The sequence below is a fragment of the Orcinus orca genome, chromosome 14 (assembly GCF_937001465.1).
Source record: "Orcinus orca chromosome 14, mOrcOrc1.1, whole genome shotgun sequence".
Classification (NCBI taxonomy): Eukaryota; Metazoa; Chordata; class Mammalia; order Artiodactyla; family Delphinidae; genus Orcinus; species Orcinus orca.
Genome location: NC_064572.1, coordinates 81934857 through 81961600, shown reverse-complemented (window position 1 = coordinate 81961600; position 26744 = coordinate 81934857). Strand labels below are relative to the sequence as shown.

General features: G+C 44.8%; 1 protein-coding gene and 1 non-coding gene across 2 annotated transcripts in view; one reads left to right on the top strand and one right to left on the bottom strand.

Annotated features, from left to right (window-relative positions):
* Positions 1–26744, bottom strand: part of PSTK (phosphoseryl-tRNA kinase) — a 329297-nt gene that overhangs the window by 45788 nt on the left and 256765 nt on the right. The window lies entirely within an intron of this gene.
* LOC117199947 (U6 spliceosomal RNA) lies at positions 5079–5183 on the top strand. Its single transcript, XR_004481322.1, has one exon. It is a non-coding gene; the product is annotated as a U6 spliceosomal RNA (small nuclear RNA).

Sequence of the window (26744 nt, the reverse complement as noted above, 5' to 3'; positions counted from 1 at the left end):
GTGCAAAAAGGCTGTTCTGTCATCTCCTGTCTGCAAGGTCAGGCACAGCCTCTATATTTGAAGTTGGAAGACATAACGGAAATCTAGCACTTGAAAAACCCGAGTGATTTAGGCAAAGAACGGCCATTCCCATTTGTGAAAAATCTGTGGTTAGCCCAAACTTTTTTTTTTTTTTTTTGCAGTACGCGGGCCTCTCACTGCTGTGGCCTCTCCCGTTGCGGAGCACAGGCTCCGGACGTGCAGGCTCAGTGGCCATGGCTCATGGGCCCAGACGCTCCGCGTCATGTGGGATCCTCCCGGACCGGGGCACGAACCCGTGTCCCCTGCATCGGCAGGCAGACTCTCAACCACTGCGCCACCAGGGAGGCCCAGCCCAAACTTTTCAACAAGACATTACTGATTATGAACTGAAGTCATTATACCCAAACTTATAAGCCACTGGACAAGGACTTAAAAATGAGAGACATTTCATAGGTTTTCCTCAGCCCCACCTTTCACAGCTGCCATCCACCAACAACTTTAAGAACAAACTTAACTTTCCTAAACAAAAATAATTTCATCATTTTGTGTGGCATTAACACCCCGCTACTTCGATATGTTATCTATATTTTTCTTGTTGACATCCAACCAATTCAGAGCTAAAAATCCATCCTCCAGTTTTTCTGTGGGTCGTAAATCATAGAAAGGTTATATTTTATGAAAGCTGAAGCTGAGGAGTAAACAGCATATTTATATCCAAAGAGTTTCATCCATTAAGCAGCAGTGACAGGACCCTGTGGGCCAGAATCTAGTTTTCTTACTTAAAAAGCTTAGTTCTTTTGTAGACTCCTGCAGGGACCTATAACAGTTGGAATTGGGATTTTTATGCCTGTTAGGGCACCGAATGAATGTTACACTTTTCCATTATTTTCTTTTTTCTTCTGAGAAAACTAGGCTACCCGCTTATTGACTAAAACCTACACCCCATGATCGTACTGTCGTAAAATCTGTCTTCTGCTCTTTCCTCCCACATCTTACCAACATCCCCAAACCTTGTTTAGACTTAGTGTCCTACAAGGTTATGCTGCATTTACTGAGATGTGGGAAGGCTCCCTGCGATGATTCAAGCTGATGGGTGGCATACCTGTATAAAACTTCAGCCCAAGGGGTACCTGACAGGTATGACCTCCTCTACCTTACAAAAAATAAAAATAAAAAAGCTTAAATCTTAATATCTCCCTTGTTCATGCCTGCGAATGCCTTAAAGTCTCCATCACGAGGTGGCTGAAATAAAAAGGCATAAGTCTGGATCTTGCATTTCATATTACTGCCCACTATTAAAATGTTAGTATGACTGCCCCTTGGGCTATTAAAAGATGATGCACGTGTCTTGCGGTCATGAATCCAGATCTAGATCTATGCAGATAAGGATGTAGATTTCACACCACTGTTACATCAGGCAAGTAAGTATAGGTTCAGAGTCAGCAGAGTGACCACCCTGAAACTAGCCAAATAATCACTGACAATTAAGAAAATAAAGTATCTGAGTCTCAGTGCTCTCTTAGCCACTTCGCACATATATTTGTTCTTTTGATGTCCTGTGTGAATAAGGTGCTTCATCTGACTGCTGATGGGCTAAACAATGTGTCTGAGTTGTAATATAGAACTCAATTTGCTGGGTCTGTCATCTGAAAGGCCCGGACAATTTATCGAACACTGCAGATGAAAGAAAGAGAGGGGAAAAAAATTTTAAACTGACCACTTCTAAAATGAAGAAAATAGGACAGTAAAGGGTATTGTAATATACTTTAATCTTCCTTAATGTAGAAAAATATGAAATGCCATTAAATCTTCCTTTGAAATGGATGTTGTCACATGGCTTGAGCATCCAAATCTAGTTAATGAATCTATTTTTAAGGCAAATAAACAGGAAAGAAGCGGTGAAGGAGTGATCTGTGCATTATACAACTAATTCAGAAGATGAAAGGAAGAAAAATTAAAGTTAAATTCACATAAATATTAGAGGTAAGGAGAATGGTTGCAGGTGTAAAAAGGGAAACCTGCATTTCCCTTTGGCTGGTGTTGGAAACAAGCAGACACTTTCTTCTCAAGAGCAAAGTCGGGAAAGATGAAAGTGTTTCAGAGGGCCCAATAATTAATATTTTAAAAGGTTTTCTTAATAAAAAATGATCCAACAATAATAGCAATTTAATCATTTTATCTGAAAAATTGATTGCAAGCGTTCATTCGTGAGGAAGTGGCCTTTACAGAATTTGGATGACCTTATCCAATCAGATCTCCCCTTTAATCACTTTAAATGGAGCCAATATACAAAAAAACGCTGGAAGCAGTCCAGATTCGAAGGGCAGTAATCTGGGGAGATTAACAGTCCTCCACAAAGGGCCCACACCAATCTATTTACCCTTCCTTCTTTGTTGCAGCCAGAACATTACTAATGGAACTCAGACCATGTGACTAAGAGTCTGCTGGGGAGATGGGCTATATTGGGGAGTCTCACTGGTGTCCACATCCACCACCCATGTGGCAAAATGGCCTCGGGGGCATATATCTTCTCCTTAAAATAAAGAAACTTTTAGCAAGTTAACAGAGTACAGAGGATTAATCTTGGGCAACCTTAAATTATGAAGGATGCCAAGGCTTAATACCTATTAACTTTTAAAGCATTATAAATGACACTTTGTCCCAAGAGAAGAGTATATAAAACATTTTCCTCAGACATTTTTTAATGTGGTCTTCACATTGGAGCCCCTTTTCTTGTAAGAAACAGATACCCACTCCCTCCTTTCTCTGCTTTGGTTACCACGTGGGCAAACAGGGACATCCCCACCGCCAGACTCCACACATTTAAGCAAACAGTGGACAGCAACCCATCTCTCAGCATCCCAGCTCCATATTCTTAGAACCTGAAGGCCCAGCTTGTGTCTAATGTCCAATTTATAGTCAGGGAACAGATCACATCACATAAATGTGGCTGCAAGGACATGGGGGGGTTGGGGCCAATCCTCAGAGAAGGGGAGAAGAGCCTGGAAGACATCTCAAAGGTACCTTTTGCCCAGAGCAGGGGAACATAAAAATTAAGAGCATGAACTCGGATACCAGAGTGCCCAGGTGGGAGCCTGAGCAAGGGTCCTAACCCCTGTGCACCTCTGTTTCCTCACCAGTAAACTGGGGTGGTAAAGTCACCTGTCTCCTAGGGAGGGTTAATGTGGGGATTAAATGAGTTAATAGAACACTTCTCGAACCATGCCTGGCAGATGGTATAGGGGACGTATCCTTTATAACTGTTGACTATTATCACTGTTATCTTTGTTTGCCCCATTTCTTTACATGAGGAAACTGAACTTCAGAAAGTTTGCACTCCAGGCTCACGGTCATAAGGGGTGGCCTCTGACATCAATCTTCAAACTACTGCTCTGTTTATGCCCCATCAGGGCTGGACTGCGTGCACAGGCACTCTGGCAGGCTAATGTTTTACACCATTCATTCATTCCTCAACAACTATGCCCTGACTGCCGGCCCAGCTAGGCAGAGAAGGGAGGCCATGGGACAGCGTCCCGCCATGCACTGGACTAGCCCACTCGTCAAAACCAAGGCCTTGGGCTTAGCCAGACCTACCCTCCCAGAAAGCCCATTAGCTCTGGTCACTCACAGGCTTGCCCCTCACCTCACCCCAACGGGCTATCCGGAGTGTTCCTTCCAGCCACATTCACTCCTCTGCCTGGGAGCAGTGTAGGGACACTTAATTTCTCCATCACAGTAAGCTTCCATTGATGTAAAGCTACCACACAGGGCCTGGCATTAGTAGTTGCTCAATAAATGGTAGCCATTACTGTTCTGAAGGGAAAAACAAACAATGACGGATCACCTACAGGCTCCGGGGAAGGATGCGGGTCCACACGTGGGGCCAGTGCTGATGCTTTCACACCAAGCCTTGGGCTCAGTCTCCAACAAGAGCCTCTTAGTGCCAAGATGACCAACAATTTTGGACTGGACATTGGTCAGCCCAACCTCACAACACACTCTGCTGTCCAGAGAGCCGTGGACAGGGGCAGGATACGCCAAGCTTTGCTCTAGCCTGGGGCTCTTCTGGGTGCTCAGAGAGTCTTCCAATATTTGACTCAGACTAATCTTTTACTGTACATTGTTTTCTTTTATCATAACCATGTGCCTTCCAAACCAGGACACAGTGGAGACCCTCCAATGCATTGTTTTTGAGCACATCCCAGAATAAATTTTCTCCTTTATCGCTGTTTAATTGATGGGTATCCTTAAATCTCAAGGCAAGCCATGTTTCATCATTTGCAAGCAAAATTTATTCACCGGATTAAAAAAATAATCTAACGTGAATTGGAGCTGAGGCTGCTCTAAGTGGCAAAGATCACTCATAAACTCAGATTCATAACAGTTTTATGGCTCTTATTGACTGATTTTTAAATATTGTTCATTTGAACTTCTAAAATAAATTTAAACAGTCCTTTTAATCTGTTACATATGTTAGTTTTCCCAATAAAATTATATTTGAAAACAGACTGAAAGTCTCCTAACAAACCTCTAACAACAATAATGTTGGGGGATAAGTATGTCCCAAACCTTGCACAGAATTTTTTTAGTATTTTTTTTTACCATTTTTAGTAATTTTAGTATCGGTAGTTTATCTGAAATTCACATTTATTGGGCCATTCTATATTTTACCTGGCATCTCTACCCCATATCCAAACCAACCGATTCACTCTACTGAGGTATTTTTTGTTCAGTTTGGTTTGATTTGGTTGGGTTTTGTTAGTGCTAGTTTAGGTTTTGTCTGTTTTTCATTGGCTTCCCTGCCAAATCTCTTACCCTGGGCAGTCCTCAGTTTTCTCACATGAATGAGACAAGTAACAGCCATCATTCTACCCACCTTGCAAAGGGCGAAGACATAAGAGGATGACGAGGAAGAATCCTGAAAGCGGAGCCACCAAAAGGTGACCCTCTGAACAAAGGCAAAATGGGGAGAGCGGTGGGTTTCTTGGGGGTGGCCTTTCCCCTTCCTTGATGGGAACACTGGGACATTACCCCTCTGTTTAAAAGACTATGCCGGTGCTCACTTCGGCAGTGCATATACTAAAATTGGAACGGTACAGGGAAGATTAGCATGGCCCCTGCGCAAAGCGGACACACATATTCATGAAGGGTTCCCTTTTTTTTTATGTTTACCAAAGCAGGGGGCGGGGAGAGGGATAAATTAGGAGTGTGAGGTTAACATATACACACTACTATGTATAAAATAGATAAACAACAAGGACCTACTGCATAGCACAGAGAACGGTACTCGATATTTTGTAATAACGTATAAGGGAAAAGAATTGGAAAAAGAATAGATATATAGAGATTTAGATAGATATGTATAGATATGTATAACTGAATCACTTTGCTGTATACCTGAAACTAACGCAACATTGTAAATCAACTATACTTCAATTAAAAAAAAAAAAAGACTATGCCGTAGGTACACGGACAATTAAACACTCAATATGCAAACAGCTCCAGTAAGTTAAAGAGAAAGTTGACAGCCCCCAGTAGAAAAATGATGGGACATGCCCTGCAATGCAGCAGGCTCTAGCGCCTACTAACCGTGCATCTCAGGAAGGGTCCTCAACCTCGCCAAGCCTCATACAGACCATAGGGTCTATGAATGGGGTTAACATAAAGATTAAATGAAATAATACATCCCATAAAACATTCGGTGCTGGCGCTGTTCCCTCAGTTAATGAAAGCTGTACTTAATCATCTCAAGAGAAAAAATACATATAAATAAGCAAAAAAAAAGAGAAAAATTCTACTTTACTAGAAATAAAGTAAATTGAAATTAAAATAACAATGAGGTATCATACTGTACTTATGAAACTGGCAAAGATTTTAAGGATTTTAATAACATTACTTAAAGGAGAAAAAAAATGTTCATAAACATTCAACAAATGAAGAATGATTAAATGAATAGTAAGAGAATAAACATAGACAATAATTAAATAAACAATGAAATTTTTAAACAAATAAGGGAATGGTTCAACAAATTATGAAATTCTTTATGCTGTACATTACAATAATGACCATATAGTATTTTTGTGACAAGAAAAAAATTATTGGTTAACGAAAATTGATACTGAAATACTGGGAAGTGAGTGTGGGTTAGGAAGAGATTACAGGATGCTCATTGTATGTGTGTATAACCATCTTTTTCCTCCCCCCTCACCCCTGTTCTTCCTCTTCTGTCTCTGTGTCTCCCTGTCTCTGTCTCCCTCTCTCTCTCTCTCCCTCTCTCCCTCCTTCCCAGGAAGAGCAGTGACCCCCAGTTTCCTACAATGCACTGCATTCGGTGAGTGTCCTACAGAAGTGCTGACTGATGCGGAGTACAATTACGGACGCTTGACATTCCATTTTGAAGCATCCCACATTGAACATCTTGGGGCCACTCTTCCCATTAGAACTACTCCTCGTCCAGCCCCTTGCAGATAACCACCATTCATCCCAAGAGGTGGGGGCCGCCCCGAGAAACGGAGGACCTGGTCTAACTGTAGACACACCAAGAGGGTTCACACTGGACCCTCCCAGGCCATTTTCTCTAATCCTACACCAACATCCAGTGACTGCATTCTGCATTCATTCTCCAAAACAAGACGTAACAAGCACCAGACCTTCGGGTCCACTCAGGGAGCCCTCAGTCTGAGGCGGACACTGACCCTAAGTTACAGTACCCCGAGATGCAATAAGACTGCTGCTGTAATGGTGAGGTAGACAGAACAATGAACACCAGGGGAATAAGAATAGGGGTTTGGGAGTCTGGGATGGCTTCACAGGGGGAAAGTGCGGGAGCCACTGGAATCTTCGAAGCAGGGAAGAATATTCCAGACCAAGAGAAGCGCATACTCCAAGCCACCAAACTCGAGACCATGGCAGATCAGGGACCCTACGGGTGTTCAACGCGGGGCGGGGTAGAGGTGGTTGGACCAGGCCGAGCAGAGCCCTGAGTGCTCAGTAATGGGCACCTGCTTCATCCCAGTCATGCTATATAATGGACGGACAGGCAGAGATTGGCCAGGATCAGCTCCTCGTGGACACTCGATCGCGTGTCCCCTCCCCTGCCTCTCTGTGCTCAGGGAGAAGTCGGCCTCAAAGCCCCAGTTTTCAGATGGTCACAGCAGAGGGTTTGTTCAAACACCAGGACAAGGAAGTTTCTGAGTAACGGTCATCACTTCGGCCACCAGGATAGCAATCCTTCCCAAACGCAGGCCCATAGGACACTCACCCCCTTCTCTAGACCTGCCTGGAGCGCCCAGCCTTGGCCCCAGAGTAGATGTTGTCTAGACAGTGGCTGAAGGCCATGTCCCTGTTCTCACCAGGTCAAACCAGCAGCCCAGGGGCTCTAGTGAACTGGGAGTGGCCTCTCTCCCCAATCCTGATCTCAGGTGGCAGCTGGGTAGGCCTGGACACACTGTCCTCCGCCCGGGACAGGGCATGTCTCCAGCCACGTACGGCAACTCCGAGAAAACAAAACAAAGCACCACCATTAACTCCTTGCCTGCACCAGCGCTGCTTTCTTTAAATCCAGTTGCAATCTTAGAAACCCGACATCGCCTGAAACAAAAGCCTCACTGATGCTGGAAGATGGCTTTGGTGAAAGTAGAGCTTATTTCAGAAACTCAAAGCAAAGAAAAATATTGAATACAATTCAGACGCATAATGCATTATTATGGGCTTTTATGGATTTTATGTATAATTTCATGTAAAGTTAAGAGGCTGAAGCGATCTCTTACATTCAGCTGTATTATCAGCCCAGCTCCAAACAATGTTCCACATCTTATTATGTTCACAGTTGACACACTATCAGAGAAATGTGCAGCTGTCTTACTCTGCTATTCATTTCCTCATTACTATTTTATAAATATATGATTAACAGTTATTGCAGCTGCCTAATTCACATTTATTGCAAATGCAACCCCACAAATGAATGCTCAAAGCAAAGAGATGTGGTTTTAGAGTAATTTAAATTTTACAGTTCCATTTACCCTGCTTTTTAATTTACTGCATAATGACCCCATTAGAATAAAGCACATCTGGAAGTTCTTTGGGGAACATTTAATTTTCTGTGGCTTCAGTACTAACAGAACTTGTACCATAAAGCCCACAGATGCCTTGAAGACTGTACAAATTTCCACATTTTATGCCAAGATGCCGGTTAATTGTACAGACGAGACAACTACAGCAAAGAGTGACGATACGCTTCCCCGTGCTGAGAAGTGAAGACACCGAACCGGGATCTCACTCTTTGCAAAGTTTGCGCCTCAGAAACCTGAAACCAGCTGTCTGCTTTTTGTTGTCCATTTAGCTCTGTTCCTTTTCAGGAAAGAGGCCACCTCGGACCATGAGTTCCCCTGGAGCTTCTCTTGCTTTTCCCACACACCTTTGTCCCAAACCCTATTTGGCCCTCACCGTGTGTAAGGGAAAGCAAGGTAGCTTGCAGAGCTCCAGCAGCCACGAGAGGCGGGTGCACGAGCTGGGCTCAGCCTAGCCCTCATCCGCTCACGAGGACACTACAGCTGTGGCCAGATTCCAGCAGGCCACGTTAGCGGACTCATGCAGAGGATTCAAAATTGATTTGAATATTCAATACAGATCGCTGCAGCAGAACTCATGTATGAGAAATGCGAATCCATCGCCATTGATTAGGTAATTTATGTTCTACAACTAATCGAAGCACAAATCTCATTAGCCACAGGTCAGTAAGGCTCAGAGAGAAGAAGATAATCATTTTGGTAGCCTAGTTGGCTGTAAAGACACAATTAGAAGCTGGCCGGGTTTCCAGGATTCTCTGCCCATCCTCCTGGCTCTCAGGCCAACTGTGAAGGGAAAGAAAGGTAGCTCTTCCCCACGGTTCTGCTGGCCACTGTGAAAGACATCTTCATATGTAATGATCCGAGGGGCTTCTTTCGTCTCATCCAACAATAACAAACACGATTTTATTGCTTCTAGATGTACATAAAGCCCATAAGCTATTTAGAGCCACCACATGCACTGGAAGTACAATGTTAATTATTACCTTTTCCATATTTTAAGCATTGGGTCAATATCGGCTTTCATGGCTGGGGCTGCGGGTGGGAGACGGCCGAGGCTTTCCATATTCTGATGTTATATGCATTTTAAAAACCTCCCTTTGTGAAGCACAGGGAAGCCATGCATTATCACATTAGGATTTGCAGTTTAAACCTTGAGCCCTGCTCAGTCAGTTTTGGGCAGAGATTTTTAACCAATCTTAAATATGTAAGATGACAGGAAAATGACCCATTGAGAAGAGAGCAGAATCCTGTTTTAACTTCACAGTAAGAAGCAAAATCCCTGATATTGATCAAATTAGGATGGCCAGGGCTTCCCTGGTGGCACAGTGGTTGAGAGTCCGCCTGCCGATGCAGGGGACACGGGTTCATGCCCCGGTCCGGGAAGATCCCACATGCCGCGGAGCGGCTGGGCCCGTGAGCCATGGCTGCTGAGCCTGCGCATCCGGAGCCTGTGCTCCGCAACGGGAGAGGCCGCAACAGTGAGAGGCCTGCGAACCGCAAAAAAAAAAAATTAGGCTGGCCAGCAGCAAGCCCCTCCTGCTCATCTCTGCTGGTGACGCCTACAGGACGGCATTTCAAAGGGACATGGTTTCAACAGTGTTGGTATAAACAGAAAAGCAAGATTCCTGGTGGACTAGCCTTCTGCTGGGCATGTAGCCCCTCTGTGTCTTTTGTCATAAAAGACAATGGATTAAACTGGGGACCTTTGCTAAATGACCAGGAACAGAACCCAAAGTGAGATTTTTCTGAAAAAGCAAATAAGAAAACAACACACCAAACTCCAGATGCTTTCACTGACCCATGATTTCCAGGTCATTGCAATGTCACACTGGGTCCATAAAATGCATTACTGTTGGCCGGCCAATGCATCTTTCAGGAGTGTTAATCCATATTCTCTTGAAACAAAGGACCATCCACATTCCTTCAGGTCCACTATAGTGAGGAGCAGGGCATTTTTTAACACAGAGGGCTGGGAGCGGAAGAAACAGGCATCTCATCTTCCCCCACTAGGACCTGGTACTAAACCGCCGGGCAAAGGGCCATCGCATGGTAAAATTGAAAGAATACTCCACGTTTTCATTTTTTAATTTTACTTCCTTGAAAACTCTCTAGAACTATGCCCATTTTGATGGACTAGCTCCTTCCCACTCAAAGCCACTGTGTCCCCAAACCTGTAGAAAATAGAACATTCCAGTTGTTCTGACAGAACCATGTCCTTACAGACAGATTAACTGCCTTGAGGCTGAAGCTCACAGTTTCCCCCGTCGCAGCAGCTTTATTTTTTATGTTAAAGAAGTTTTGTTGTTGTTGTTGTTGTTGTTGTTGTTTTTGTGGTACGCGGGCCTCTTACTGTTGTGGCCTCTCCCGCTGCGGAGCACAGGCTCCGGACGCACAGGCTCAGCGGCCATGGCTCACGGGCCCAGCTGCTCCGCGGCATGTGGGATCCTCCCGGACCGGGGCACGAACCCGCGTCCCCTGCATCGGCAGGCGGACACTCAACCACTGCGCCACCAGGGAAGCCCTGTTAAAGAGTTTAATAACAGGCTACACTGTACAACACTAATATCGGACATCAAGTGGGAAGAGAATCCCCAAGGGATCGCAGGTGGCCAAACCAGTTCCCCTCCCCAGGAATTCCAGGCTGTTCTCTTTCGTATGTGACCACACTTGAAGGGCACCAGTTTCCATGTGTAGTCCCCCGCCTTTCCCAGGATGTTGCAAAATGTGTTAGATCTTGGAAGGAGTCTGCAACCCCTTTCAGGCTCTACTCTCATGCGAGCATCCCCTCTTCTCTCCCGCCAGCGTGAGCTCAGCCTCTCTGGTTACATTGCACAGTGGTCTCTTCACTCCCACCTTCCAGGGAGCCCACCAGTGACTGTATCTGCAGCTAGTCAAATCCTAGCCCTTCCATGCACTCTGTTGTTATTTCTGTTTTTAATTATGCAATACTTGACACACAGAAGAATATATGAAACACGTGTGCAAGTTATGAAGCATAACAATAACATACACATCATAAAACCAGCGCTCACCCAGAGAAACAGAACGTTACCAACGCTGGTAGTGTTATCTCTTTGCTCCATCTCAGCTCAAACCCTTGCCTCTTCCAAAGGGTTAGCCAGGATCTGGAATTGTGTGCTTATCATTCCGTCACCTAAACAATATTCTTTAGTGTTGGTTGGTTTCCGAGTTTTATCAAAATGGCATTTTCCTCTGTGTGATCTTCTGCAGGTTGCTTGGTTCACTCAGCATCACGTCTCTGAGATTCACACAGGTTTTTGTGGTTATAGCTGGAGCTCATTCATTTTCACATACGTATGATGTTCGTAGCCCATTTAACCATTCTCTTATCAATGGATATTAGGGTGGCTTCCCATGTTTTGCTTTTCCCCCCAGCACTGCTATGAAAATCCTCAGAGCGCATGTCCTGCTGCACACGAGCAAGAGTTCCTCTGAGGTCTAGGATGTACCTAAGAGTGGGCTGCTGGGTCGCACATACTTAGCTATACAAGACAATGCCAATTTGTTTTCCAAAATGTTTTTCTAATTTACCCTCTCCAGCAATATGTAAGAGTCCCCATTCTCCACATCCTCACGGAGGCATGGTATTGTCAGACTCCTTCGATTTTGTCAACCTGGCGAGAGTAAAATTGTAAGTCTTTGTGGGGTTTGTGGGTATGTGTCTAAATATAGCTATATCTTTATTATCTTAAGGTGATGAGGAATACTCAGGAAGAAATCAAAGAAGAAAGAGAACTTCAGTAACTGATTATATGGAAAAAGCAGGACTGCTCACACCAGGTTACTGGTGATTTGATCATTTTTTTACAAGCTTTATTGAGATATAATTGACATATAGCAAACATTGTACAGATTTAAGGTGTACAATGTAATGATTAGATTTTTGTATATATTGTGAAATGATCACAATAATACATTAGTTAATAGGTTAGTTAATACATCCATCACTTCACATTAATTAGGTTAGTTAATACATCCATCACTTCACATAGCTTCTTTGTGGTTTTAATTTGCATTTTCCTAATTACAAATGAGGTTAAGCATCTTTTCATATGTAATTGGCCAATCCTTTTTACTATTTCCTAAAATGTCTATATGAACAAGTCCTTTCCCCATGTTTCTATCACATTGTTTGTTTGTGTCTTATTATTTCCCATTTGTCTATACTCTGGATACTAATCTTCTGTTATTTATGCTGCAAATATCTTATCCAACTTTTTGTTGAAAGAAGTTCTGAATTTTAGTGTAGTCTAACTTATCAACCTTTTTGCATTTTGCTTAAGTAACCCTGTCCTACCTTGAGGTCATAAAAGGATCTCCTCTATTTTCTTCTTAAAATGTTCAAGTGTTGCCTTTTAATTTAATCTATCACATTTAATCTATCTGGGATCGATTTTGTGTATGGTGTGAGGTAAGGACCCATTTCACTTATCCCACGTGGTTAACCAGTGCTCCCAGCATTTTTACTGAGTTGTCTGTGCTTCCCCCTCAATGGTCTGCAGTGTCATTTGTGCATGGTCTGCATCCAGGCTTTCTAGTCAGTTCCGTTAGACATCTGTCTATTGTTGGGTCAGTACCACACAATCACAATGACTGTAGCTGTATAATACATCCTGATGTTTGATAGGGCAGTCACTCCCCACCCCCTTCACGCATACACAACTTTTATTTGGCTATTTTCAGTTTGGTCGACCCACTTTCCGGGAGCAAAAAGAAGAAGGAGGAGGAATAAAAGGAAAAGAAGAATGGTAGCTGATTTCTATGTGCCAACCTCTGTGCTAAGAATCTGACATATATTATCCCATTTAAACCCAGTAACTCTGAAAAATATTTATTTTTTTACCTTTATTTCATAAATAAGAAAAATGAGGGCTTCCCTGGTGGCACAGCATTTGGGAGTCCGCCGGCCAATGCAGGGGATGCAGGTTCGAGCCCTGGCCCGGGAAGATCCCACATGCCACGGAGCAACTAAACCCATGCACCACAACTACTGAGTCTGCGCTCTTAAACCCGTGAGCCACAACTACTGAGCCCGCGTGCCCAGAGCCCGTGCTCCGCAACAAGAGAAGCCACCGTAACAAGAAGCCTGCACACCGCAACGAAGAGTAGCCCCCGCTCGCCGCAACTAGAGAGAGCCCACGTGCAGCAACAAAGACCCAACTTGGCCAAAAATAAATAAACAAATTTATTTTTTAAAAAAAAGAAAAATGAGGTTCAGAATGGTTTAATGACTTGCCAAATTTAAACACCAAATAAGCAGCAAAGATGCAAATGCTAACTCAGTCTACTGGACTGTCAAGCCAGTGCTCTTTCAGTTCCACTGGGGAAGCTTAGGCTCCCAGAATCGTGGTAAGGATCTCTGCTTTAGATGCCAGCAGACGTGCACCTTTTCTCTGCCCTGCCTGGAACCGCGGCTGGGTGTCTGAGGCTGGGCCTTCACCTGAGGGCTTCGTGAAGCTGACCTGGCTGCTCCGAATTCCTGCCTCTGACACAGATCCTCCCCAGAACATGCTGTCAGCCTGGAGAATTGTCCTTCGTGGAGCATTTCTCTTTAATCGTGAAGCATTCTCTGCTCACCCTGGATTGTGGAAGGGATGGGAGGACGCAAAGCGGAAACTATTCCAGAAGAGATTCAACCTTCTACCTACAGCTTTTGCTGAGAAACTCAAGAAAATGCCCGGCACTGTCCTTTTCAGATGAGAACAGCTGAGCTCTCCATGCCCATAATAAACCCAACCGGCCTGGTGGAGTCACTGGCGTTAATTACGTGGTTGAGGTTAAATATATTTTATGGACAAAAGCAATGATAGACGGGTTCTTCGCACAAAAGATTTCAGCTCATTTGAGATTTAACCATTTTTAAATTTAATAATTTTTTTAAAAGCCATGATTGTAAAGGTCAGATCTAATTCCACTGCCTATTACGAGCAGCCAAACCCGAGGCTGCAGCTCGGAGCCAGCAGAAGATGACTCAGGACTGGGGGATGAGACAGCTGGACGAGGAAGGGACAGGCCTTCGCGTGCGACTGCGGGTTCGTGCAAAGATCTGCTGCATCAATTACGGCCGGTCTCGTTTCCTGTCAGGTCTAATGGCAAATGTCTAATTTACTTTTCCAATTTTATCACGGTATTTTCCCTTTCAGTGTTCATCTACCGTCCTGATTTCCTTTGCCAACTGCCCTGCCTGTGTCTGTGAATTTATTTTTAAACAGTGTTAAGAGGCCTTATGTTACATTTCAAAACCAATCCAAAATATAACAGGATGCTGTCTGGAGCAGCGAGGCAGGATAGTGGGTGCACACATGTGACTTGCTGGCCACTGAGCCATTGGGGAAAGTCAGTCCACGAGTTAGAAAGAGATACCAGGAGACTCAGCTATGAAACCCACCCGCTTCAGGAGATCTTTCCGCGGCTCTTCTGGTTCTGTGCCCGGATCACGTGGCTAGTTGGCACAGACCCATATCGTCACCCCTCTCCCGACACCTCACTGCGTTTACCTACAGCTCCTGGTCACTGGGCCTGGTGAGGGATTTGCAGAGGAAGTGGGAGGGACCCTCACACCCCAGGACTCTGAATGCAAGCCGGGCCACAGTCCCCAGGGCTCCAACTCTGCGGTACCATGATCCATGCCTTGCCCAAAGTGGGCATTTGCACTGAAAGTGCAGCCTGGCTCTCTGTCCACTGGGCTGGGTAGGAGGCTCTAATAGGGGACATTTTGAAATAGTTCAGTCCAAGAAACTAAATTCTCCAAAAGCTCCCTTAAAGAAAACTGTGTAAAACGAAATCCATTGAAATGTACCACCACCAAGGTCCTCTTTGGAATTGTTGCCAAACCTCCCTGCCTCTAGTCTTGCCCTGAGGTTGAGGGATTCATTCTCCACTGTGTAGCCAGATGATGTTTCTAAAACACCTGTCTGATCATCTCCCTCTCCCCTGCCTCCCCTGCCATGAGGCTCCCCGTGGCACTGGGGCAAAGCCCACCACCCTTAGCCTGGATCACACGTGGCTGCAGGATCCGGCCTCTGCTGCCGCTCCCCTCTCCTCTGTGGTCCAGCCACGCTCAGTGCTCTCTCGCAGCACTGGATCTTAGCACAGGCTGAGCCCTCACCCTGGAACGCACTTCCTGTCCCCACCCCTAACAAAGCCCTGCCAATTACCTAGTGAGCCCTTAGTAGACGACTAGACAGCAAGCCCTCTACTAAGCACTTCAATGACATTACCTACTTTTGTTCTCCACGGCCCCAGGTAGATGTTTTAAAGATAGAAAAACTGAGGCCCAGAGATGGTAGGTGATTTATCCACTGTAGCACAGTCAAGGCCAGGCTGGGATGCTGCACGGCCTTCCTTATCCACCTTCCACCCCAGGAGATAGAGATTGGGGTGCTCCTCTGTACCCCCATAGCCTTCTGTGCTGTGTTGTACTCTCCGATTGACCCCCAGAAAGCAGTCCCCCTGAAAGCATTTGTCTTTGTGTCCCCAGCTCCTGACCAACGCCTAGCACACCGCAGGTGCTCAGTTAACATGTACCAAAAAAAAAATGGATGAACCATTGGGAGAGATACTTATTGGTAAATGGATTTGTTATATAACAGCCACAGAAGACTACTACGGAGCTGTGTGCTGTGTAGTTACTCTGGAGAATGCCGTGGGGACATAGCCACTCAGTACCCCAGTGATGGCTTGAGAATTGGAGGGTTGTCCTTGGCAAGTTTTGGTCCCCAGCCCCTCCTCTCGTGCCACCCAGCATGCTTCTCGGTTAGCTCTCAGTGCCATTAGCTGTATAATCAGGGCCCAAGTTTGAGTATTCTTTATTAAACATATGATTAGAAAGATAAATGGGTTGCCTGATCCAATGTTTTTTGAGGCACATGCAGGTAAATTACATTTATCCAGATGTTTAGCAGATCCGTGCCAAACCATTTAAAACGTAAAACAGATAATTTCCTTAAGCCTTATTTTCAGTTTCCCAAGGGTCAGTCCTTGGCAGCCGGCTGGGCAGATGAATGCTGGAGCAAAATTAAGGGCTGTCTGTATCTTTCAAATTGACATGAAGAGCAGTTGGGTTCTGCTAGAGACTAAGAATGACCACAAAATGTAATTATGATTGTAATGAGAATGGGTTAAGCTTAAACTATTTCTCATTTTCATTGCAGTCACTGCTATAAGATGGAGTGGAGATTAATGCCAGGCCATTTCCTGTGCTTGTTATACTCTTTGTCATTAGAATAAAACATCATCATTTGAGCATCTCATGTATACTGAGAAGGATGGCCAGGGAGGGGTGGCCACACTGAGCACTGGCCAACTCTCTGTGCTCTGGTGGGCTCCTCTGCAGTTGGCACAGGGAACAGGGGAGATTCGCTGTAGGCCAGAGCACCCATCCCATCTCACCATTCTGCAGCCCAGACCAAGACTTAGAGCCTCATTCTCTTCAACTGCAGAATGGGGACAATAGCACAGTTCTTCTTCCCAGGGCTGCTACAGCTCTTCACAAAGAAATGGCTTATGAAGGGCTTTGCAAACTGTAAAGCACTGTTCGCCTGCAAGGGAGGAAGATAACGCGGGTGCCGGCTTCTGAACTAAAAAGATCTGAGTTCATTTTCCAGATCAACAGCCCTAATTGTGTGAACTTGATCAAGACATTTGACATTTGACACTGAGAGCCTCAGTTTCCTCATCTGTAAAATGAGGATAGACCACCCCCCCATTAGGGTCTTGTGAAAAGTAAAAGAGGTGACGAATACCATGTGCCTGAAATGGGGTCTGACGTATATTTAGTGTCCCGTGAGTGGTGGCTTAATTGTGGGGGATGGTCATTGCCAATGTCATCATCTTCATTATTAGATGCAGACTCACAAATATTCTAAAACCGTACAATTAGCAATGCTGAGGATTGTTCACTTAAGTCAGGAGTTTTGCATCACAGAATTCTTTGTTTGACCAAAGTCTTACCTACAAGTCCCACCTGTGAAACAGGAGGGAGCAGAGCTGTTTTGGTTCAAGAGGAAGTGGGGGGTCCAGGGCCCATCATCCAACTGCTGTCCCCAGCAGCTCCTAAGGGTGCAGCTCTGGAGAGCCCAAGTACTAAGCGAATACATTTTTTGGTCTGGATCTTGCAGCCCGTACGTGCTGCCTGGCTCCCTGGAATTCCTCCTCATTCATTATGGGGCTCCTCCAGGGTCACCTCTATTTGACATCCCCAAGCAGAGTTAGTCCCTGTCTCTTGTGGGCTGAATTGGTATTTAGCAGCTGGGAAGGACCTTGGCAGCCACATATTTTTGAAAAGTTGTTACAGCAACCATTACCAACTCCAAAAGATTTTCATCACCCTGAAAAAAAACCTGTGCCCATTAGCTGTTACTCCCCATTCCCCTCCCCGCACCAGCACCTGTCAAGCATTAACCTACTTTCTACCTCTGTGGATTTGCCTATTCTGGGCAGTTCATACAAATGGCACAGGACCTGATCAGTAATACATGTCTAATAAATGGATGTAAGAACATAAGAGTAAGAATTTCAATTAAAAAAATATAAAGTTTTTAAAAAGATTTCCTCACCAAACATCAAGTGTTTTTTGATGTGATAAATTACGAAGTACCAAACATTCCCTATGAAGTATTCTTGCCCCCAAAATGTTCATTATACCTAACTTCTAGATCACAGGAAATATAGGACATAAAGGTACAAGTGAAATGACACCACAAGGAAGCAAACAGACAAATTCAGAATGTAGAACATTCTAGAGGACAACTGATTGTTTCCTCCAATGGGTCAATAACTTGTGGAAAAAAGGTGTGTGAGTGAGGCTATTCTAGAATAAAAGATACTTACGAGGGACTTCCCTGGTGGCACAGTGGCTAAGAATCTGCCTGCCAGTGCAGGGGACATGGGTTCAATCCCTGGTGCAGGAAGATCCCACATGCCGTGGAGCAACTAAGCCCATGCGCCACAACTACTGAGCCTGTGCTCTAGAGCCTGTGCGCCACAACTACTGAAACCCACGTGCCCTAGGGCCCGCATGCCACAACTACTGAGCCCGTGTGCTGCAATTACTGAAGCCCACGCACATAGAGCCTGTGCTCTGCAACAAGAGAAGCCACCACAATGAGAAGCTCACACACTGCAACCAAGAGTAGCCCCCGCTCGCCGCAACTAGAGGAAGCCCACACACAGCAAGGAAGATCCAACGCAGCCCAAAAAATAAATAGTAAGTAAAAAAATAAATAAAAGCTACTTAAGAGATAACTGGGAGATTCTATTGTTTGCTTTAAAATATACCACCAGTCAACCCTTTCCTAAAGGCCCCTCTCTATAGAAGGATTTCACTCCCAGCCCCTGGAGAGCAGGACGAGCAAAAGAGAGATGAGAATACGGGACATGGATACTTCCCAGATGCAGCTTGACAAGACTTTGCATGTCACTCTCTTTTCCCAGAAATGGGCTGTTCCTTCAAGCTGGGCCTGAGGATAAAGCACTGAAGCCAATCCGTGACGGATGTGGAACATGAGCCAAGAAAGAAACCTTTGTGGTTAGAAGTCACTGAGATTTGGGGGTCACTTGTTATGACAGCATAACATGTCCTAAGCTGACTAACATAACAACCCCTATCAGATATTAACATGAAATTGTAGTTATAAAAAAATGCCCATAGTTTTCAGAAATGCATATTTAAGATGGTAGGGATGAAATGTCCACATGATAGGCAAAATTCTAAGCTAGCCCCCAAGATTCACACCCCCCTGCTGTACCCACTCTGAATAATGCCTTCCCCCTGAGTAGAGGCAAAACCTGTGAATATGATGGTATATCACTCCCATGATGGGTTGCTAATTAGCTGACTTTGAGTTAATCAAAAGGAAAATTACCCTGGGTGGGCCTGACCTAATCAGGTGAGCCCTTAGCTGAGGGTAAAGTGTCAAAGGGATTCTCCTGCTGGCCTCAAAGGAGAAGCAAACAGCAATGTTGGGAGCTTCCTATGGAGAGGACTGCCTCTAGCAGCTGGGGACTTCAGTCCTACAACCACAAGGAGCTGAATTCTGCCAACAGCTACATGGGGCTGAGGCCCCTGAGCCTCAGGTGAGACCCCAGCCCTAGCTGACATCGGGATTGCAGCTTTCGGAGACTGAGCAGAAGATCCAGCTAAGTTGTGCCCAGGTTCGCAAACCACAGAAACTGTGAGATGACAAATGTGTGTTGTTTAAGCAGCTAAATCTGTGGCAATTTGTTGCACAGCAATGGAAAAGGAACACAGTGTCTGTGATTTGCTTCAAAATAATTCAGCAAAAAACACGGGAGATAGGCAAAGCAAACATGGCAAAATCTTGTTAATGCTTGAATCTGAGTGATGGGTAGATGATGTTCACTATACTATTCTGCCCAGTCTCATGAAGGTTTGAAATTTTTCATAATAAAAAATAGTAAAGGGTGCCAGAATGTCATCTCCCTTAGGTCAAGGGCCCTGACAATTCTGTCCATCCAGCAACTAGCACCGCGCCCGGCACATAGTAGGTGCTCCGTAAATAGCTGTTAGATCAATCGATTGACGTACGGGTATGTTACAGTTTATGAACTCACAGCATCTTTTTGCATTAACTCCATTTTACAGATGCAAGAACTGAAGCTCGGGGAGTTTGTGACTCAAAGTTGTGTAATGAGTAATTGATGAGACTAGGATTCAGGTCTTCCAGTTCCTGACCAAAAACCCACTGGTCTCTCTCTGGAGTATAATATCTGCTGTCCAGGTTTTCTTGGGGATTTAAATAGCTGCTGTTTCATTCCGGTTTATCAGGAGAATTTACACACACCACCCCAGTCATATTGAGACATCCGTTAGAAAACCCAGCCAGGCAGGTTAAATGTTAATTTCCTTTCTACTGTACCATTGCCTAACCTCCTTCCATGAATCAAAGTGAGTAAAAGGTTCTTCACTTACTGACATAAAGCAAATTGAACAAATTATGTTACTTAACTGAAGACGAACTAGTCCCACCAGTGATTCTGGTCCAGCCTGAGCTGAGCTTTCTCTCCTTATTAACATTCACTTCCAAATGAGGTTTGGATTTTTTAATGGAATGTTGCGTTGACCTCATTAGCATATCTGACTGCATCACATCGGTGGTCTTATTCCCAGGCACTGCTTCTAGGTAACCCAGCCGCCTCTGCCCGCTTCTTAGCAGCCTATGAATCACAATCATAAGCAGGCCATGAATCAGAGCCGTAGGTGGAAGCCATTTCTAACGATGATATCAGTAACTTTAGAGTGTACAGAGGGCTCAGAGTGAGCAAAAGCCTTCCTAGATGTTAAATAACTAGCACAGACTGCTGCACATTTCTTTTTCTTGAAAAATGCTGATCACAGAGAGCGGGAATTTTAAGCTCTCATCCAGGGCCATTTTGGCTTCCACTGGCTGGACCTCTGGGGGATCCTGGGGGAGCCGTGTCTCTGAACACAAGTCGTGCACAGACACACGTTGGTTGGTTATTGTTGGAAGGACTGCTATCTGCACGGAGCGTGTGTGAAAAGCCTGGTGCCCTCCTGGTGAGGCTGGACGATGGGACAAGATCTTGCTGGGGACTCAATGGCCCCAGAGAGGGTTGCGCTCTGCCCTTCGCCACTCTGCATTTGGGCCCCCTAATTCACCTCTCTAGATCTTATATTCTTATTTCTGCAAAGTGAGGATGACAATAATCATTCTTGTTAACCCTGTTTCACAAATGGGGAAACTGAGGCTCACAGGGGAAGCCACAATAAGGCCAAGCCTGGAGCCCAGACCTGCGCAGCTCCAAAGCCCAGGATGTTTCTCTATGGAACACGAGGTCTCAGGAACACCCTATCACTGGAGGAATGGATTTCTGCAGAGGAGTCAGGGAGCTAACAAATGACATTTGCAGTTCCCATCGCTAACTTGCCCCCTCGGCCTCTCACAATGCTGCGTGACCTGAGGAACAATCAAAGGAGAAGAACTTAAAAGCCACTTTAAATTTCAGACCAATTCAATTTGGGGATATCACTCGTGAGGTGTAGCTTCTAGACGAAATTTCTAAATGACTAATACTCTTCTTTGTCCATTTCAGGGGAAAATGAATGTTGCTGCTAACATTTGACATCAATCGCCCAATCACATGTTGTCACATCATTACTCAGCTCTGTGACAAAGGCAGAGGAAAGAGTCCACGGCTGAAATTGTGCTGTTGGGCGAGGAACCAATTCAGGGACTCTGGCGATGATGGAATAGGGAACAAAATGAAATTTGGCTAAAGAAGCTCCATGTGATGGGTCATGTTGAAGAGGAAATGGAAATAAGAGGTTCACGCTTTATAAGGATGGCTGTTCATTTCACGTCTAGTTTTGTAAATTCTATCTGTGTATTAACTTGGTTCCGGGATGCCACTGATGAGCCTGTCAGGGAAAGCGACTGGCCACAGGGCAGAAATGGTGAGGTGTCCATTACTGAATTCCTAGGGCAGGCCAGGTCCACCACCTGCAACTTCAAAATCAGGCCTCCGCTCTTCTGGTTCACATACCCACGAGGAATTATTTTTCTACTGCCAACAACCAAAAAAAGGAATCCTCTGAATCTAAACCAAGGCCAGCGTGTGGAAGTTGGTAACCAGAGCTAAACTGGAACTGCCAAGGCTCAGAGGTACTTTTGAAATCTTCTCGTGACAGGAGAACGGGTAAGAGATTCTGAAGATCACTGTGAGAGGTGTGGGGTCAGTGGTTTCTGTTGGCTTCCGTGTACACCATTTTGCTGTAAGTGACTTATTTACATAGGCCCCATTTCTCCGTCATGACCCAATTTTGCAATGATACGATTGGTGGGGCATGGGCAGCTTTGGCCAGGAGAGAGCAGGTGTATCACAGATATGAATATTCAGAGAAGAGAACAGTCAGGACTTCATTCCTTCTTCACTGTCCAAGGAAGGACGCAGAGAACCCAGGGTTTCTGGGACCCCGACAAGCTCTTCATTCCTGCCCTGCACCTGGAGCTGGTCTTCCAGAGGCAAGTGTGAAGGTGACAAAGGTGAATGATGGGGATAACCCCACCCTCCCACCATAGGGATATACTTTTATGCCATGTCTTTGAGGAAACAGCTTGGCTTGTCCCCGTGGTCCTTCTTGCATTATCTATGAAAGGCATGTTCTATGTTATTGACTGTCAGGGGTTAGTATCAATAGAAAGCAGGGACCCAGTCATGGATTAAGGTTTTTTACAGTAATTCTCATAGACATACTTTCTCTTTAGAAGTTCTTTCTCCACAGGTTGTGCTTTCCTGGGATGCAATCTTGACAGATACCATGGAGCCCCTTGAATAGCAGCAGCGGTGAGAAGAGCGGGGGCTGCCAAGGTGGCAGAGACCATGAAGGTAGAAGTGACAGGATCTGATGACGGATGAGGTAGGTTTGGGACAAAGTGGTGAGAAGACCAGAAAAATAACTGAAGTCTCGAAGTCTGGGGAAAGGATGGTCCCATTCGCAGAATAGGCACCTAAGGAGGAGATATAGATGGCAGAAATGGACGTGATGCTGATGGACACCCCAGGGGACACCTGGCCTAGAGAGAAAGGTCTAGGCGGGAGGCGCCGTTGTGTGGATGATGCAGTAGATGAGCCCTACAATCACGTGGGCTCACCAAGGGAGACACGCACATGTAAATATTTATTTGGAACCATTTCTAAATCTGCATAAAGGGTGAGAATTTTAATTACCCACAGAAATGAATGGAAATGTGATCAAGACCCCTAGGAAAAAGGGACCTCTTTCCTGATGGGTTCTTGTCAAAATATACATGGCCGCTTCCTCATCGTTTAATTGGGTGGGCTAATCTCCTCCCAGATATAAAATATTGACGTGAGTTGCTTACTTTCCTAAAAGCTCTAAGTTCAAATATGTAGGTTTGTGTTTTCCTGTAATTAGCATGCTGTATCTATTCAGAATAACTGCGGCATCCCTTCCTGGTAATGAAAAGTGATTAATTACCAATTATAGCAAGTATGCAATTTCGTGCAGTTTACCATTGGTCTGTACCACTGAATTGCTAGCGTTCTAATTGCAGACATTAAAAGTTCTAGGTAATTATTGCTGAAAGATCAGTAATATTAAAAATATTGGTTGCAGCTATTATTACATTTGCTCTAAACCCAACCAAGACTTAAATTTATGTCTGAGCTGCCAGCTGTTTCATCAGTCTATTTCTGTTACTAGTTTGGAACAACTGGGTTTTTTTTTCCCCCTTTTCTCAGAGCCTATTACAACAAGTCTATTAACAGCTCTGGGCTCCCCATTTTGTAAAGCTTTCATTAAATGAAACAAGCTAAAAAACCACTAGTAGGTGCCCTTTAGCAAAGTAGGGAGGTAATTATCTCATTTACAGATCACTATGTGCATTTCATTTTTCAAAGCACAAAGAGAAAACCAGCTCTAAATGACACTTTTTCGTATTCATTACATTCACTAGAGAAATGTCAAATTAGGAGTTTTCAGTGCAAATGCCAGCATGAACTCTGACAGCAGCTATCAACAACAGGGACATTTGGAGGAAATGTCTTTGTGCCCAAAGTGGAAATCAAGGAAGAGTCCTGGGAGCTTGAAAAGGTGTTTGTCCTCCAAACACCTGAGCTGTACCTCTACATGGCTGGTTTATCTGCGAGCATGCCAGGCACAGCTCAGGAAACTAGAGGTTCCATGCAAGCCAGATGGTCCTGGCCAGCCAAGGGTGGTCAGAATTACCAAGGCAGATGACTTAGCTTGCACTGTGCATCTACAGACCAACAGAGGGAGACCAGAGAGATGGCTAAGTACCATTCAGTGAGCTCCCTGATGAGCTAACATGGAGGCCCACACAAAGAAGAGTGTGGCCGACTCCATGGAGAGGGAGAACCAGGAATTTACAGAGGAGGGGCTGCTTCAGCCAGTCTTGAAGGATGAATAGGAGTTCATCAGCTCCGTAGAGAAGGCTAGGAAAGGGCCCCCTAGTGAGAGTCCATATCCAGAGGGCACTGGGACTTCATACTGTCCTTGGAATGAGAGAATATATTTGGAGACCAGGAACTGTCCCATTCAGTAGGTCATTAAACGTGGAATTGTTTCAGAAAGCCTCTCAACCTGGCCCCTTTTGTTGATAACAACAAAATATGATAAACTATTAAAACACTCAACACAAAAGAATTGACTAAATAAACTACAGTACCTACCAACAATGAGATCAAACATAAAACATTAAAATGCTCAGAGAATTGTTTTAAAAGCAAGAGACAAAACTGTATTAGGCAGATTACCTCAAATACATAAAATCACATGCACAGAAGGCAGAAAATACAGTACGTGCTACCAGAGGTGGGCCCCGGATTGAAGGGAGGGGTTTTCTCTTTTCCATACTTCTCCGTATTTTTCAAGTTTTTCAATAATTAACTTGTATTTGTGATTTTTTTTCTTAAAGTGAAAAAGATCTGCATAATAACCAACCCCTAGCCAGGGCACAGAAGGAACACGGAAAGTTTATATAAAGGAGGTCCCACATTATCGAGGGCCCCACCCCTGACTAACTTAGGCAAGTGGGCCGGCATGTGAAGGCACTTCAAACCTGCAAATAGGTCGTAAGAATTACTGAGTAGATATGTAGATTCTATAGTCGCCAAGATTTTATAAAACTTCCATCTCATTAGAGCTGAATTTTGCCCCCGTCTGCCAGACCTCATCACCACACGCTGGCCTTCAGAGGCGCCCTTTTGAGATGACCTCATTATAAGAATAATGGGAGGTGGTAATCTTGAAATAACAGGGTACTTCAGGATGAGGACATCCCTCCCAAGGGATCCAAACACTTCCGGCTGTCATCACGAGGACCACGGGGGTGGAGCATTACTGGTGCATTAAGCATCCTAGAGCCCTCCAGGAAGGGGTGCATTTTGGGAATGTTACGTATTCGTTTTGGGCACATCTACCGTGTGTGTGGCTTTCCTCTTCACAGGCTGTATACAGCAGGCAGGCCTGCTGCAAGGGAAACCAGGGCTATAAAACCCGATTGATTGATATTATCCATCACCATTTCTAGGGTCCGTTGCACAAACTATTTTGACAGTTGAAGCTCATAAATTAGCGAGCAAGCCCAATGTGACACAATGAAGAAGATGTTGTGGCCGCTTCAGTTTAACCACTGGGTGATTACTCAGAAACTCGGGGTGCAGAAAGCTGCCTCCCGCTTTTGTTCCCGCTTAGCTAGAAGATAAATGTCTGAAACTAAGGGCCCCGGGCACTCAATAATAAAAACCTTTTAGAGAGGAGAGCCTTGCACTAGTTAAAAGAAACCTGTTCCATTTTTCTGGGGGAATAAAATGGAAGTAAGATTTCCCGAAGGCAGACATCAGCCCTTTTATTGAGACTAAAAAGTTCGAATCCACAAAGGAAGAAAAGGAGGGAGGGAGGAGAGAGAGATAAGAAAGAGAGAAAAGGGGGGGAAACAAAGCTGACAGAACCACAACTTAAGGCAGCAGGAGGAACTGCTGAGAAATTAAAGCGAATGAAGTGTATGCATTTGGGGGGCATGACGAAACTTCTAAGGTGTTCGTAAGATTAATAAGAAAACCTGTGGCTGCACATCCCCCAGGGAGCTATTACAGGACTTCAGAGCACTCTGTCTGCTCGAAACAAATAGTGGCTGCAGTGTTTTAATCTCTAAAGAGAAGGAAACTCAGATGTGAGTGGGAGGCTTAGATCTTAAAAGGATTACGTATATTCACGGACTTCACAGAACAGAACCCCCAAATGGACTCTCTGTTCACATCCAGAAGTAATTATTGCCAAAGACAAGCCATGGTTTAAGAGATCGCTCTTCCCAGAGGTATGGTGAAAGGTAGAACCGATTGGAAATAGAGTCACAAGTTAGATCCGAACATCCATTTCATAACTGAGTATAATGTACTCCTTCCTCCTTCTCCTTATGAAAGTAATTCCCTGAAGAGAAAAAAATCAAGTGAACAGAATTACCTAGGTACAAGTGGCACCCTTTCAGCTGAGTGGATATCACCCCGTATTTCAGTTGGAGCAACTTTTAAATTACTTGGAGAATTCATGGAATGTTTTTCAGTTTGACAGCTGTCGAGCCAAAAAGCATGCTGCTATGTAGGAAGCAAACCCTCCAAAGATTTATTTTTTTAATGGATTGGAAATTAAAAGGCTTCAAAATGCCCTTTAGAGACCCAGCTTGGGGATTGGACTATGTTACAAGAAGACTTTTTCTTCCAAGTGCTGAGAATTGGGACTGAAAGGGCAGGTCAGAGGCACCTGGATTGTGTTTACATGAAGCAGACAAGTGTTTGAGAAGTGAAAGATGCAATCCAGCTAGTGGGTTATTGTGTCTACACAGTACCAAAACACCAGGTTGGCCGGATGTCTTCTACCAACTCTGAAGTCTAGGAACGGGAACCAGAAAGGGCCACGGACAGATAATCCATTGCAGAGGAGGAAACCAAGGCACAGACCGGGGGAGAGGAGGACTTGCCCAGGGTCCCACGGCCAAGGAAGGGACAGAGCACAGTCAGATCCTGGGCACCAACAACCTCAGAGGGATCCCCCAAACCAACGGGCATGACCCCAGTTTGGCGTTTTAATTGAGACGGGGGAACCATTGAGTT